The sequence below is a fragment of the Microplitis mediator genome, chromosome 5 (assembly GCF_029852145.1).
Source record: "Microplitis mediator isolate UGA2020A chromosome 5, iyMicMedi2.1, whole genome shotgun sequence".
Taxonomy (NCBI): Eukaryota; Metazoa; Arthropoda; class Insecta; order Hymenoptera; family Braconidae; genus Microplitis; species Microplitis mediator.
The window spans coordinates 466,275-481,583 of NC_079973.1; the positions used below are offsets into that span (position 1 = coordinate 466,275).

At 34.4% G+C, this 15,309-nt stretch overlaps 1 protein-coding gene across 1 annotated transcript in view; it reads left to right on the plus strand.

Annotated features, from left to right (window-relative positions):
- The window catches only part of LOC130667774 (transcription factor hamlet-like), a 60,567-nt gene that overhangs the window by 21,238 nt on the left and 24,020 nt on the right, over nucleotides 1-15,309 (plus strand). Inside the window, exon 2 of the mRNA XM_057469612.1 lies at nucleotides 14,984-15,228. The gene's annotated coding sequence lies outside the window, so the exon portion shown is untranslated. The remainder of the gene's footprint in view (nucleotides 1-14,983; nucleotides 15,229-15,309) is intronic.

A 15,309-nucleotide genomic window follows, 5' to 3' on the forward strand; every position in this document is an offset into this window, starting at 1 on the left:
TCATTATGTGGCTCACAATTGACCTTAAATTTAATGTCAAGTGACTAAACGATCATTTCAACCGCGAATATAAAAGCTCGAATGCTTTTTTTATAATGAATTTTTCATTTCTGCTTACCGATTAGACTCTACTGTGCGCAATTACTTTTTTTTTTTTATTGCACTCCGCGGGTAAAAATATTTAGCCGAAAAAAGGCCGAAAAGACTAAATCCTACCGAAATCATACGATTTTAGTAAAAGAGCCCTAAATTTACACAGAAAAAAAGGATTTCTTGGCGCAAAAAACTTTTACTCACGCCAAGAAAATTTTTACTTGTCCTAAGAAATTTTTCGCATTATGAATTGAAAGCGTAAATTTTCTTGGGGCGAGAAAAAATTTTCTTGAGTCAAGAAAAAAATTTTTAGGGCAAGAAAAAATTTTTTGTCCTAAGAAAATTTTCGTTTTCATTTCATAATGCAAATTTTTTCTTGTCCCAAAAAATCCTTCTTTTCTGTGTAGTCGAAATCACGCCAAAGCCGAATAATTTCATTAGAAAAGGCCGAAGTTAATTGAAAACACGCCGAAATTTTATTATTCTTAATAAACAAGCCGATAATTTGAGTTTGCCGACAATAAAATTATAGAACTTGGAAAAATTTCAAGTTTTCGACCATTTTTCGGTCTAGATAGTTCCCGGCTTTTTTTGGCTTGAAAAAACAAAATAAAAAATTGATAATTGGAAAGAGTGAAAAATTTTTTGAAAAAAATTCAATTTATGAACAGCTTAGAGTAAAAATATATGATTAATTTGATATAAGTATAGATAATCTTATCGAATGAATTAAAGGAGTAAAAAATGATAATTTAGCAGTAAATCCTCTTGGAATAGACATCAGCTGAAGTACAAAGCAGATAAGAAGTAAATGTGATAGTGTATGTACTGTAGAGTATGAGTAAGTAAAGAGAGAAAGGTATGATCGTTACTGGTCCCGGCAGTTGTGTAGGTCCAGTCGCCCTTGTCGAGAGGCCCGAGGCACGGGCGTGGGCCTTTCACTCCTGCCATCCGCGTATCGTTTCTACAGATATACGAGTGCACTTATACACATCAAACATAAACACGCTTATTCAACCAACTACTTTGTTGTTATGTAGAAAACGCGCTCTACCTCTACCTCTGTCTCTATCTCTGCCTACTCCGAGACCTCGTGTCCTCTACTTTTGCTTCAGCCTCTTCGTCTCGACAGTGGCACTAAAATTTATTCCACATATTTACGATCACTCATATCATCCGGCCGTCCAATCTCTATAAAATACCTTCCGTAAATATTATTTAAACCAAAGCCACTGGAATTTTTTTTTATCCATCACTTTGCGACATTTATTCATAAATTTAAAACTCTGTTATGTCAAATCATTTATTTTATTGATCATATTCTCGTAACTGATCAAGATAAATAGATATCATTAGAGGTTTTTAGAAAGGAAATTTTATTTCCTACAACTTTTGTTTCAACAAAAAATACCGTGAAATCGATAGTTTTTGAGCTATAGGCGTTTCAAGTCTTTGAAAAAATTAATTTGTACTGAAAAAAATTATTTAGATCTCGAAAACGACTGTAACTTGTAAATTCTTGGGCCCAGAGTATTTTTCAAAAGAACTTAAGTTGTAGATTATCAAATTTCCTGTAAAATGACCTCATACAATAAATGTTTATCAGATATACTTTGTGAGATATCGGTAATTAAAGTTTAATTTATATTGCACGGTTTAATCCGAACGATGATTTGTTGAATTTTTTTGTAGCTTTCACTGTAATACGTTATCACCACTCGTGTACAAGTGTTGTATAATTAAAAAATAAATGTAAAAATATATATGTGCATATATCGGTTATAATTGTAATGAATTAGAATAGTGAGACAGCATAAAAAAAATAATAAAATTCATGACCTTCGATTAATCACGACTAAGCGATCTGAAACCGCGATTGCAGTGTTAAACACTGGCCGATTATACGAGCTATTATGTTAAGATACGGATAGATATGTACATAAAAGTATAGTCGGGAGAGAGTATAAGCTAGTGGTAACGACGACGGCGGAACGATATTGCTTATTAACTTTGTCCGAGAGAGTTTTATCCGGTGAGACTCGGGCTCAGACTCGTATCGGGCTACTCTGGTGTGGCTCTACTACTTTATATTTACCTGTACCGAGTAGAGGACTAACGGGTATGGACTGCACTGATGGTGTTCATATGCTTAGCTGTGGCACACACCATTGCATTTCCTAGGAGTTACAGCGAGTAAATAAAAGATGTATCGGTATAGTTTTAGATTTATCTTTATGTATACGTATTATAAAACGTAGGACCGGTTGCAGATATCTCGCCCCGGATTATCCGTTAATACCGATCCCAGTACAGTTATATACGTATATATAAATTTATTATTATTATTATTTGGATTATTATTGCTATTATGCATTCTGACATTTATCGCTCATTAAATGATAATGGATCCGCGAATTGATTATTTTCTGTTCTTGTATTTTTTTTATTCGCGAAATTTCTCTGAACAAATTTCTGCGCTACAGTTATTTTTTTTTTTCTAGCGTAAGTCAATGAGTCCCAATTTTAGACAGCGATCCTGACCAAAATTATGGTCCGAGTTGTAAGTCGGTAGACTTCGAGGTTATCCGACACGTCCTTGGGACAAACTTTGGCACAAAGAAGTGTAGGAAAATAATTATTTTTCTTGGCACAGACCCGTGAGTCTCGATTTTGGGTACAATTTCTACAGAATCTCGTAGACGTCGACTCTAGCCACGACCGCGTTTTCGGCCGGATGTATTTTCCGCCCCGTTACATCAAAGCCCTTTCAAGGAAATTTCTATTCGCCGCAGTCCATAAAAAATCCGTGTTTTTCATTCTCCCCAGGCCCTGTTCTGCCCTTTCTCACTCTATTTTTGCATAAAAACTGGACGGGCCATATTTTACTTCAATTCAAAGGCTTCGTAATAAATTTAAAAATAACAAAAATTTCCACAAGAACATACTCTTGTAAATGCACTTAATTAGCTAGCAGAGTCATTGTGCAGCGCAAAATGAAATGAGTTAAGTCTGAGTATAAAATGATGTAGCGCCATTCATAACATAAAGTTCATTCATAATCGTATCTTATTACAAACAGTAGCGATGTCACGGGGGCTAAAGCAGAAGCGAGACAGCAGAAGCGAGTTTTACATTTGTAAGTGTTATAATGTTCCAACACACTACATAGAGTACAGAGCCGTTAAAGTAGCGAGTGAGTAGTGCAACAGCGAGGTACGTTTTGAGTGCCATTAAACACCTCCGTGTCATCCGGCCATTCAAATAGACTCTACCTCTACCTCTACCTCTACCTCAATACTATACTAGCTCACTTACTTCACTTATATTACTAAGTACATCCGTACATTAATACACTGATACATTGATACACTAAATGTATCTGCATTCATTCTATGCACCTACGCTCGTCTAATACAAGTATCGCAGGGGTCGCTATTCATTACCTTTGTGAATTCACCTTTTCAGCCCACGGTTTGTACGAACGGGTTTAAAATAACACCCATACCATCCTCGTTTGTTTTTCTTTTCTTTTTTTTTTTTTTTTTTTGAATTCGTCTTACACTCTCTCACCTTATTTATAAATACACACCCGAGCTTGCATTACATTAGCTCTTTTGAGTTTAAAATAAAATTCATCGGATAGAGTATAGATCGGTGTGCATTTATCACACACATGATTTAATGTCTCGAGATGTTTAAGGTGGCTTTAAACTTGACTCGGTTGAGATTTTACCCCAACGTGGGCGTTTTAACGTCTCGCCAAACGCGAAACGAAAAGATAAACCTCTTAGCTGGTGTGCTCTGTTATGCGCAATGGTGTGCATTTCAATGAGAGAAATGTTGAGCACAAATGGACGACGGGGTGTCTTTTAAAGATAATATATATATTTCTGTTTCTGTTTCTGTTTCTACGTACACTTTAGCTCACGATTTAATGACTCATGATAATTTTTAGTTTTACTTTAAATAGTAACATACAAATCAGGTGTGCCGAGCCTTTCTCTTTATTATTACAGGATTAATATTAAACGGTTTTTCGACTCCACTGTGACCTAATGACAGTCACTGTTCAGTCGACAAAAGATTTGTTTATTTAATATTATTTTATTATATAAACAAGTAATTATATTGTTTATTGTAATTAGCGGCGATGATTTTGACTTTTTTGGTCTAGATCTTTGTATCGCCTAGATCGGATTAGGCTGCTCCGAGAAACTTTCTAAAGAAACAAAAAAGATGCCCTTTTTAATATATAAATAATATATATTGCATTTCACTTCTGATTAAAAACCGGTAGGAGTTAACGGCCCACGTATTTCACTTGTCTCCATCAGTCTTGTGTATCCGTCGATATTTATAATATATTTATTTAAAATAATAATAAATATGACTGAAGACATCATCGACTGGCATCTCTGAGAAACTTTTGATTTATTTTCTATTTATAAATGCCCAATGTCAATTATTTTATTTATTTGCCATAGATATCATACTTAAAAGTTATTTATATATTTATTTAACAGCCAATGTGTGATATTGACAACTGAACTTAATTGCTACCGCGTGATATCGCTCGTAAAAAAAAAGGCTAATAGATTAATAGATGTCGGCGAAAAGTAATGGCACCGATAATGATAAATTTAATTGCCGTAATTAAATAATAAAATGTAGATGATAGTGGGTGGAGTCCATGCCCGTGTCCGCGTCGGCATCGGCATCGGCATCAGCATCATCAGAGTTAACAACAAATGCTGAGTGAGACTTGCTCAACTAGATGTCCTCGAGAGTTATCGCGATAAGAAAGGCCATCCTGAGGACACGCCTAAGCTCCGGTTCGAGGTGTGATAAGCATCGAGAATTCTAGTTCTTAGTTGTGGAAGGAAGGCCGCGGGGTAGAGGGACCGTAAAATAAGTTACTGAGTAGAATAATCGTACATAGAAGCATAGCGAGGATCTATTGCATGCCCGCGCTTTTCGAATACCACAGCACTGGGCACATACTGGGCATGGGCATGGTGTGCATGCTGTCCATGTGTGCATGCGGTGTGGCTTATCAGGCATTACCGATGATCGTGAATCGACCCCGTTTGTGAGACTAAGACTTACGAGCCTGTCGACATCTATTCCGTTATATCTTCCGTGCGTTAAGTGGGAGCTGATTCTTCTTCGCCTCCTTCTTCTTCTTCTTATTCTTATTGGTCATCTTCATTATTTTATTTGTGCCGCGGCCATTTCTCTTTGTAATCTCATTATATTCATTTTGAATTATGGCCAATGTTGAGTTACTGCTGCTAAATAAATTATAAGAATTTCTTAATTAAGTAGAAATAAAAAATGCACACCTCGAAATTTTTTCACGGAAATCGGTGATAAAAAAAAATAATCAGTACACTGTAAAAAGAGTGGTGTTAAAAATGGACTCATTTTAACTCCGCCCGGTTTTAAAATGAAATTACACCGGTGTAGGAGGCGTAATTTGGTGGTGTTAAAATACCGGTGTAAAAGCGGGGTAAACTGCGTCCGCTCAGAGTATTAGCTTTGGGAAGCTTATAAAACGCAAAAAATATTTTGACACACACACACACACACATATGCACACGTTCCCAAAGTAAAACATTTTAACACCGAAAAATTTCTTTTAACATCGGTAAAGAATATTTACACCAGCAGCGGCGTTATTTTCACACCGCGTTTCGGTGTTGAAATTTAACACCGCCGATTTTAACACCTACACCGCTTGGACTTACCCCGGTGATTTTTTACAGTGTACGGATTCAAGTTATTCTTGAAAATATTGAGCAAATAAAGTGAAAATTGCATCAGTATCTTCCGCACTTTTTTTTCACGTTTCAACAATAACTTAAATTTCCTTGAAGCGACGTCCTGCCTACACATAAAAACATATAATTATCTGAGACGTTAAGCTAATCGGCGGAAATCGATCTGCCCTCGCTCTTCATCAATATGTATGTTTCATCACCGTCAGCATCCTCATGCATAAACTATTTATAAACAAATATATCACACTTGATGAGCCCAAGCATCTATACAATTTGCGTTTTGCGTTTTGCGCCTTGCGTTACAAATGACAATTATTCGTATTTAATCACTCTAATGTCTTCTCATGATCTCGAAGGTCTCCCGGTCGCACCCACATGCGCAAATAACATCACAATAATAATAATAGTAAAAATACTTGTTACTTGTAAATGAATATCATAACATCAACTTAAATATTATCCTCATCCGCGCATTTAATATTCAGTTTATTAATTCCATATATTATTTATCGCGATCGGCGCCGATAAATTCATTGCGATTTTAACTTTTTTATCATCGCTGTGAGAAAACTTTGTATTTTATAAAATATATATGAGTATATTTTATTAGTGAATGAGTGGATAGAAGATATCTTGAGGGCTTAGAGATCACATTTAATTGGAATATTGCTGTAATATCATCACCAAGACGTGAGAAATCATCTCAGTATGTTAATTCGAGTTATTACTTATATATATATATATATACTTGTTGGTGTATATATGTGTAGTGTGCTACGTTAACTAGTTCAATCGCATAAATATTTATGTAAGAGCTGGCTGAATAGATCTCAGTAGATGACTCTTCTATTTCAAGGTGTCCCGGATCTTCCTGATGTTCACGAGGTAAAGGCTGTTATTATTTTTTGTCGATGCCGTTAAATACTGGTTAGAAAAAAGTGAATTGAGTAATTAGCTGGGCTGCTAGACGGCGGATGAATTATAAATTAAAAATATATAAATTAAAATGAGCGTATAGAGAAATATTGGTGATGTTTAGTCTGGATATTTTATAATATAATGCGGTTTTATATTATAACAGATGCCCCTGGGCTGAGAAAGGCGTGGTGAGTCCATCAAGGCTTGGAGATTAGTGTCGTCATTCCGCCGAATGATTTGCTATTGAGCTTGTACTTAAATAGTTAATACTTTATTATTTATTTGTGTTTGTATGGGTGTGATTAGACGGCTGATAGACGTGAGACGAGAGACACCTTGGCCGTATCATCGGACAGGTTTTAGATACTTCTAGCCACTTGACTCGACAACGCGGTATTAATTAAGACCGAATTTTTTTTTTGTACTTTTACTCCTACGCGGCTCCGTCAGAGTGTTTACTCTCACTTTGATATTATTATTATTCTTATTCAAATAAATTTATCGGTTTGTATTTTCGTTGGGGATTTGTGGTGGGAAATGAAATATAGAAGAAGAGGGGGCAGAATGGGCTGGTGACACGACCGATGATCCGCGACAATTAATCCGCGACAATTGATCCTTGCGACGATTGATCTGTCGATAAAATGCGTGTAACATGAAAAATTACGCCCTTTTTTCACTAATTTGAGTGTGAGTATATTTTTTATGTTACACGCACACAAAATTAGTGAAAAAAAGGGCGTAATTTTTCATGTCGCGGATTAATTGTCGCGGATCAATTGTCCTCGGATCATTTGTTACGTAACCGAATGGGCTATCCTCTAAAAAAGGAAAAACGAAATTTCGGAAAATTTATAAAACTTTGGGGATATCCCATCTCCCCCCTCCGACCCTAATGGAACAATAGCAATATGAGCAAAAAGAAAAAAAAAAGTTCATTTGTTAAATATTTAAATAGTCGAAAAAGTATATTAATTCTCGTGGTAGTAATTTAAACAGCACGTGTCGGTACTGACGAGCCTTGTCTACTGATGATTAATGAAACTCTCGAAAGCTCATAAAAAAAAATAATAAATGATCTGAGTATAAATAAAAAGTAACTAAACCACCGAAACAAAAATAAAAAAGTAAACTACCAAACATAATCTAGTCTTGATAAAGGTGCGATAAAAATCGTGTTGCATTATTTTATCCTGCACATTATATTTTTTTATCCATCAATATATTAACCTCATAAATATCTGATCATGATTACTCAAGTAAATTGATTGTACTCCAGATACTTGAGTAAATGATTGGATTCGATGAAAACAGAACATGATAAATAAAGACAATTTATCAAAACAAATCGTTTTCTTTAATTTGTTTTTTTTTCGTTTTCGTTATTTATTCCCGTATCTATTTTTTGTTTTTTTTTTCATCATACTAATCGCAATTGCGTAATAAAACACAACTCAAAACCGCCGACGCTCGTATACCAACACAGTGTTTTATTATTCGCATTTCGATGCTGCGAGGCATGCTCTCGTTTAAATACCTGCATCTATAAGTTATTATATATATCTATACATATATATAGTTAAATATATATTTTTTTTAATACCAAGTTAAATATCTTGAGCCTGAGCCTTAACTTTATCGTCTTCAAGTTGCTCTGAAAGTCCAGATCTTGGTCTCGGTCTTGGTCTTGTCAAGATTTACGTTCATCGCGTTTCTTACCTCATGAAATTCATTGTATGTACATCGTTCTTGTGAGAGTATCTTCCATTACAAGAGTGTCTATAAGAAAATATATATTTGTACGATACGAATACGCGTTGTCGCATACGGAATTTTGATTGAGCTTCCAATCGACTATTAATCGATTTAAATCATCGTGATGAGCATTAACGATCTCTATCCCCATTTACTTGTAACTTATCTGATGTATTACCGGAGCAGGATGTTAAATATAAATTTTAATAATAAATTATTTATTATCAAATTTATTTGCTCACTTAAAAGTTATAAGATAAATAATTTGTTGGATTCGCGGGATTCCTGGGAAAGGAATTTGCTTAGAAAACGCATACCCGTGAACTTTACAAATTGTTTCATTGGTTAAATAGATAAACATTACAGTGGGTATTTATTTATCGGAGTTATTTTATAAAATATTTATATGTGATATTTTTATCTGTTTTAGTTTTTAGAAAATATACAATTAATTTTTATTAACGATATCTTGGTAACTAATGAAGATAAATAGACGTTGTTTATGGTCTTTGGAAAGGAAATTCAATTCCCTACAACTTTTGTTTCACCAATAAATATCTTAGGGTCAATAGTTTTTCAAATATGACCGTTTTCAGTATTTGGAAAAGAATGTGAAAAAAAAAAAGTTGCCTAATTTTTTAAACGGTTGTAACTTTTGATCAGTCGGTTTTAGGCTATTAATACCCCATACCAAAGTTGTAGAGAATTAAATTACCTTTCCAATGATCATATATTACGTATACTTTTATCATATACTTATTAAGATATCGCTAATAAAAATTTTGGTTTAAAAATATGATTAATTTGTTACATAAATAATTTATCGTTTAATTTAAACGGCAGTAACTTTCAAACAATTGATTTTACGGTATTTTTTAAAGAGACCGAAATTGCTAAAAATTAAATTCCCTTTCCAATGACCATACATGATCTATATTTATCTCATATATTTTATGAGACATAGTTAAAAAAAGGTTAACGACTCGTTTTTTTTTCTCTCGTTTTGATTTTGTCTATTAATTTGACTTTTGTTTATGGGTAATAAAAGTGAAATTGCTGTATGAAAAAAAAAAAATAATATTTAAAATTTTAAGTACTGAGAGTAACAAATCAATGTAATTCCCTGGGGGTCATCACGTAACAAAGCTGAGAGTACAGTCCGGCGTTTTAGTTAAGCAGAGCTCAGTGCTCAGTAAAATTTCCAAAGACTATCTGGCTGGTCGTTGCGGCGGCGAGGCAACTAGACGTAAAAGTCGACGGGGATGTTGTCGATACCGGTGACGACTCGTGATTGCCCCAAGAAGGGAAAGGTGTGGCACAGAGCGCAGTCATGTTGCTGATTTATAAGGCTAAATTCCTTTTACCGCTTGGCGTATAGCGTATGTTTGCCTGTGTAGTCTAGAGTACTGAGTAGTCTACTGAGTATGAGCGCACTCAAGCAACACAAGAGTAAAGAGTAAAGAGTAAAGAACGATACCAGCTCAGCCCAGCTCAGAGTCAGACAAACTCAGACTTGTATATTCTTGAGTATAAGTAGTAGAGGTATATATTACACAGACCCGCAATATAAACCGCCTACACTACTACTAAACACGCTCTCGGACTCGAATCTCAGCTGCACTCAGTACTGTCTTGTGTCGCTTTTCGCTTTACTTGTATTACTGTATTACCGGTGCTCAGCTTATGCTGCCTATGCCTGGCCTCAAGTCCTGGGCCTTACAAACTCGCCGACCCTCTTCCGTCCGATAAGCTCGAGGAAATTACGCAATCGGTTATTTATGCGGTCTTTTATCTTAAATATTAGAAATTCATTTTTTATCATAACTTCCCAATGCGGAAATTATGTTCATGCGCTGAAAGTTTCATTTTTAAACCGGAAATACATTTTTTGGGGTTAATTTATTTAATGGATTTAAAAGTTGTTTTTTTTTTAAAACTAAAAGTCAAAATTAATATTTTTCTATACTTATAATAATAATAGATAAAAAAAAAATGATTACGATGAATTGAATGAAATGTCAGTAGGAACAGACGTACTAATGCATTTCGACGATAAGTAACGATAGCCACCGGCCTTGATGTCACTCGAAGTCTCGAATGATGAATAGCCAGAATGGGCAGCTCAAGTACTTAGGATACTGTACTGTACTATACAAGCAGAGTAGAAGCTCGAGGGTCTAGTCTCACGCAACAATAACACCAAAGCCCACAAGCATTTATATCTACAGACATATATATGAAATAAGTTGGTAACTATATTAAGGCCTTAAGGCTCGAATTATTATTTCACAAGCTAGCCAACGATACCCGAGACATTTTCATCTGGATCTCGATCGTCTCGAGACACGATACAATCGGTGTGTAATATGTAATGCTACAAGAAGCGACTTAGACAGTGAGATCGTGTCACAGAGACCACCAGAGACCGGTGGGCGTACTTTCTATGCGTGCTAGTTATTCACAACACTGAGATATAGTACCGATATAATACCGATATAATACCACTACCACTGGATTGCTACAGACTCTTGTAACGTCTATGCAACGATACCTTTTAATCTTCCGGTTAATATAAATACATCTATAGGTATTTAGTATATTTAATGCAGGTATTTATATATATATAGATATAGGTATTTATAAGAACTGTGTGAACATGTACGTACGATATGCGTGACCTAACGCCTCGACGCTATTCGCGATCCCTTGTACTCCCTTTACCCATTGGCTTATGCATCGCGATTATTATTCAGGCTAAAGGTAAATGTTACCGAGATACCAAGATCTGCATAATTATTCCTCTTATTATATAACAACAACATCAACAACAACCGGCAACAACGACGCATTTTCTGTCTTCAACATTTATACCCACGTACACTCACGATAACTTTTATGTCTCCACCCTACATCTTCTTTCAAACCCATTTACTTTCAAACCCGTATTTTTATCATTTCATTCATTTTATCATCCGCTAATAATACATACCTACACATAACTTGCCTATTGTAATTCATCAATAACAAAAAAAAACTACAGGTCACACGGAAAAAAATGATTGTTGATAATTGTAATTCAACTTGTAATTATTTATGTTATGTTCAATAACTAATGTCGTTTCAATCAGTAAAATTATCATTTTAATGTTTAAACTGATATAATTAACAGTTAATCGTTGAAATATACTGCTTGACTATTCAAAATTACTACACAGAAAAAAAGGATTTCTTGGCGCAAAAAATTTTTTCTTGTTCTAAGAAAATTTTTACTTGACCCAAGAAATTTTTTGTATTATAAAGTGAAAACAAAATTTTTCTTAGGGTAAGATAAAATTTTCTTGGAACAAGAAAAAAATTTTTTTGGCGAAAAAAAAATTCTTGAGCCAAGAAAAATTTTTGTCTTCAATTCATAATACAAAATATTTCTTGCGCCAAGAAATTCTTTTTTTCTGTGTACTTAAACCTTAAAAAACTACAAGACACTTGTCAAAAAAATGCATCTGTTATTAATTTCTCACGTTCTACTCCATAATATTTGCTGAGATTCGCGTGTAGGCGCGTTGTTGACGAGAATCTCAGTAATATTTACTAATATTTTTTTTCCGTGCATATAATTACTCGAGTGTTTCCCATTAAAATATTAGACTACTCGGAAAAAACGAATTTCTTGGCTCAAGAAAAATTTTTAATTGATAAAGAAAATTATGGGTTCGATCAATCCAATGACTACGTGACATTAAAATTAAAAAACAAGTTTACAACCGACATGTCTTACGACTCAACAATCGTAAAATATATAATTCAGCCACATGTGCGGATATATTAGTTTCAAGTCCGCCCAGAAAGGCGACCAGCGAGAGGTCATCCTGATAACCCATTGGGATTTTGTCGTAGAGCTAAATCCTGGCGAGGACTAAAGACTAAAGAGCATGACTGTAGAATTGACACACATGTACTGCAAGCTAAACAGAGGTTCGCACACTCACATATCTGCAGTATACAACTAGAAACAAAAGTTTTATTAACTTTATTCAGCAACCATTGCATTAATACATGCTAAGAGTTTTATAAAGAGCAAGAGCAAGAGGGAAATAACGAAACGGAACGGATCCGGATCGCCTCGTGCGGAGGCTGACAGTCACGTTGTTCATATGTATATATAATATATATAAATATATAGATACAGGTAGACTAGGATAGGGAGTACGGCGGCAGCCGGTCGCCAATCTAACGCTCTCTACTCTCATTCGCTTTAACTTTCCGCGCCACCGCCTGCTGCTGTTGCTGCTGCCGTAGTTATACCCAGCATCCACAGCCTTATGACACACCCTGGTTTGATAACACCCACACCACCACACGATAAGACTTGCTAAGGCCTATCAGTATTAATAGATGTGCGTCCTGAACATTTTGCAATAAACTTATTCTATATACCGACGTCCCTTGTTACGCTATTACAATCGCTTTTAAGTCTCCTATCCACTCGCTTTACTCTACTAGACCTACACTATTTCTATACACCACCACCTTCGTTTAAACTACTTTTAACTTTTATATTTATATAAATGAGAGAATGTGTATGTAGAAATTTTAATAAAAATTCAAACCGTGATATAAGATCTGCAGAACCGCCAGCTAATGATAATTATCAATTACACGTGACTTGAGATTTTAACTCACTTTTTTTTTAATCATTTTATTCATATGTAAATAAATTTCAATATATATTTTATTTAAATACTTGTTCATTAAATTGAAGTTAAAATTTTTTACAAAAAATCATTTTTTGAACAAATGTTTTTTTTCACGATATCTCTGTAAGTTAAAAATATAAATATAGAGTCTATATGGGTTTTGGAAAGGAAATTTAATTTCCTACAACTTTTGTCTCTTTGAAAAAATTTTTAAAACCAATAGTTTTTGAGATACGGCTGTTTGAAGTCTGGGAAAAATAATTAGACTCTCAAAATAATGATTAAATTTTTCGGAAGCTGTAACTTTTTAAAAATTGACTTTAGATTATTTTTTGTTAAGACTAAATTTGTGGAGAAGTAAATTTCCGATTTGATAACCATATATGATGTTAAGTTATCTTGTATATTTTAAGAGATATCGATAATTAAAGGCTGAGTTGATAAAACTGAAGTATAAAATTTAATTATCATTAATTAGTATATCTAAAGCCATTAAAAGATATATTATAAGATACTTGAGACTATGGTAATTGAAAAAAAAGTTTATTCAGTTAATGGTAAAATTATTGCAATTATAATGTACGAATTTTTTGAGGTCGGAAACAAGTTGTTTGAACATGAAAACCTGTGGTTAGTTACGCACATTAACTTTAAGTTGATGTAAAAAAATAATTTAAACCTGGATAAATAAAAATAATACGACTGATTTATCATTACGCAGGTGATATTTACGGTAAGTTCAGAGGGCACGAGTTATGTGAAAATAAAAAAGATGAGGACAGTTGATGGGAGTTTAAAAATATATTACCTCGGTTTGACCAACAACTGGGAGCATCCCGACTTGGTTGTCGTTGTCTGGTAATTAGTAATTATAAAGCAATAGCTGGGAGCGAGTAGGGCATGTGAAATCTTCTCTGTTCGAGAATGAGGTACCGTTACATACCCAGACCCGAGACAGCCTCTTAAATGACGTGACAGATTCGAAGAAATCCAGCATCCTTTACAATAAAAAAAAATATATATTTATACATTCTAAATTATTTTGGCGACTGTAAGCATAAAAATATTAAATCTAGATGAGTAGTTATTCTAGCGTGTCTTTTAAGTGAAAAAGGAAACGACTTTTTATGGACTTATGCATCATAGCAGGTGTCATAATGACATTGGCGTTTATTGCACTTTGTAAGGAGTAATTACTTGGTGATCTAATGCCTCCAAATTTATCGCATGTATCATCCGAGAATAAAGAGTGACTTAAGGTCAGACTGTTTGTATGACAAAGAATTAAGTTAGTCAATATCTGCGCGCTTTCAAGTGATTGGCAATCGAGGAAATTTTCAGCCCGGATGAAAAATTTCAAGCCAAAAAAATAATAAAATTTTCTCTCCGCCGAAAATCGGCCTCCCCCCGAAAAATTCGGCGTATTTTCGGTCAAATATTTCTACCCGGGATAAAAAAATTCAAGCATCCGACTCACGAGTACATGCGTGTAATCCCTTTCCTCTATTTGACTAAATATTTCCTAACGACCTTTCAAATGTCATCTGAAAGTTTGTTATTTAAAAGCCAAGTCACTAATAGCAAGAGAGATCGCAGGGTAACGAAAGCTTATGAGCCTTCCGAATTTGAGATAAGAAATTTAAGTAAAGTGATCCTGTTCAAAATTAGTTTCTCAAGTTATATAAATAAATTGAATTACTTTTAAAAAACATCTAAAATGAAATTTGGTGTATTAAATTACAGAACTATTTGATGGTCTCAATGTCGAGACAGAGGAAATCAAAAAAACCACCGGACCTGATTCGTAGAGTTCATCGCACTTGGCGAGTTTTGCATCACAGTCACCATCAGAATAATAATAATAGTAATAATAATAATGATGATGATGTAGGCGAAGAGAAGCATGGGATCAAAAATTGGTTGGCAAAGCAATCTTAGTAGGCGGATCTCTTTAAAATTCGTACGGACACAAGTATCACGTCAGCTGGGTAAGTATTTTTTCACGCTTCAGCTCTATAATAATCTGATGAAGACCCATAACAAATAACCAGTCGAAGAATTTAACAGAG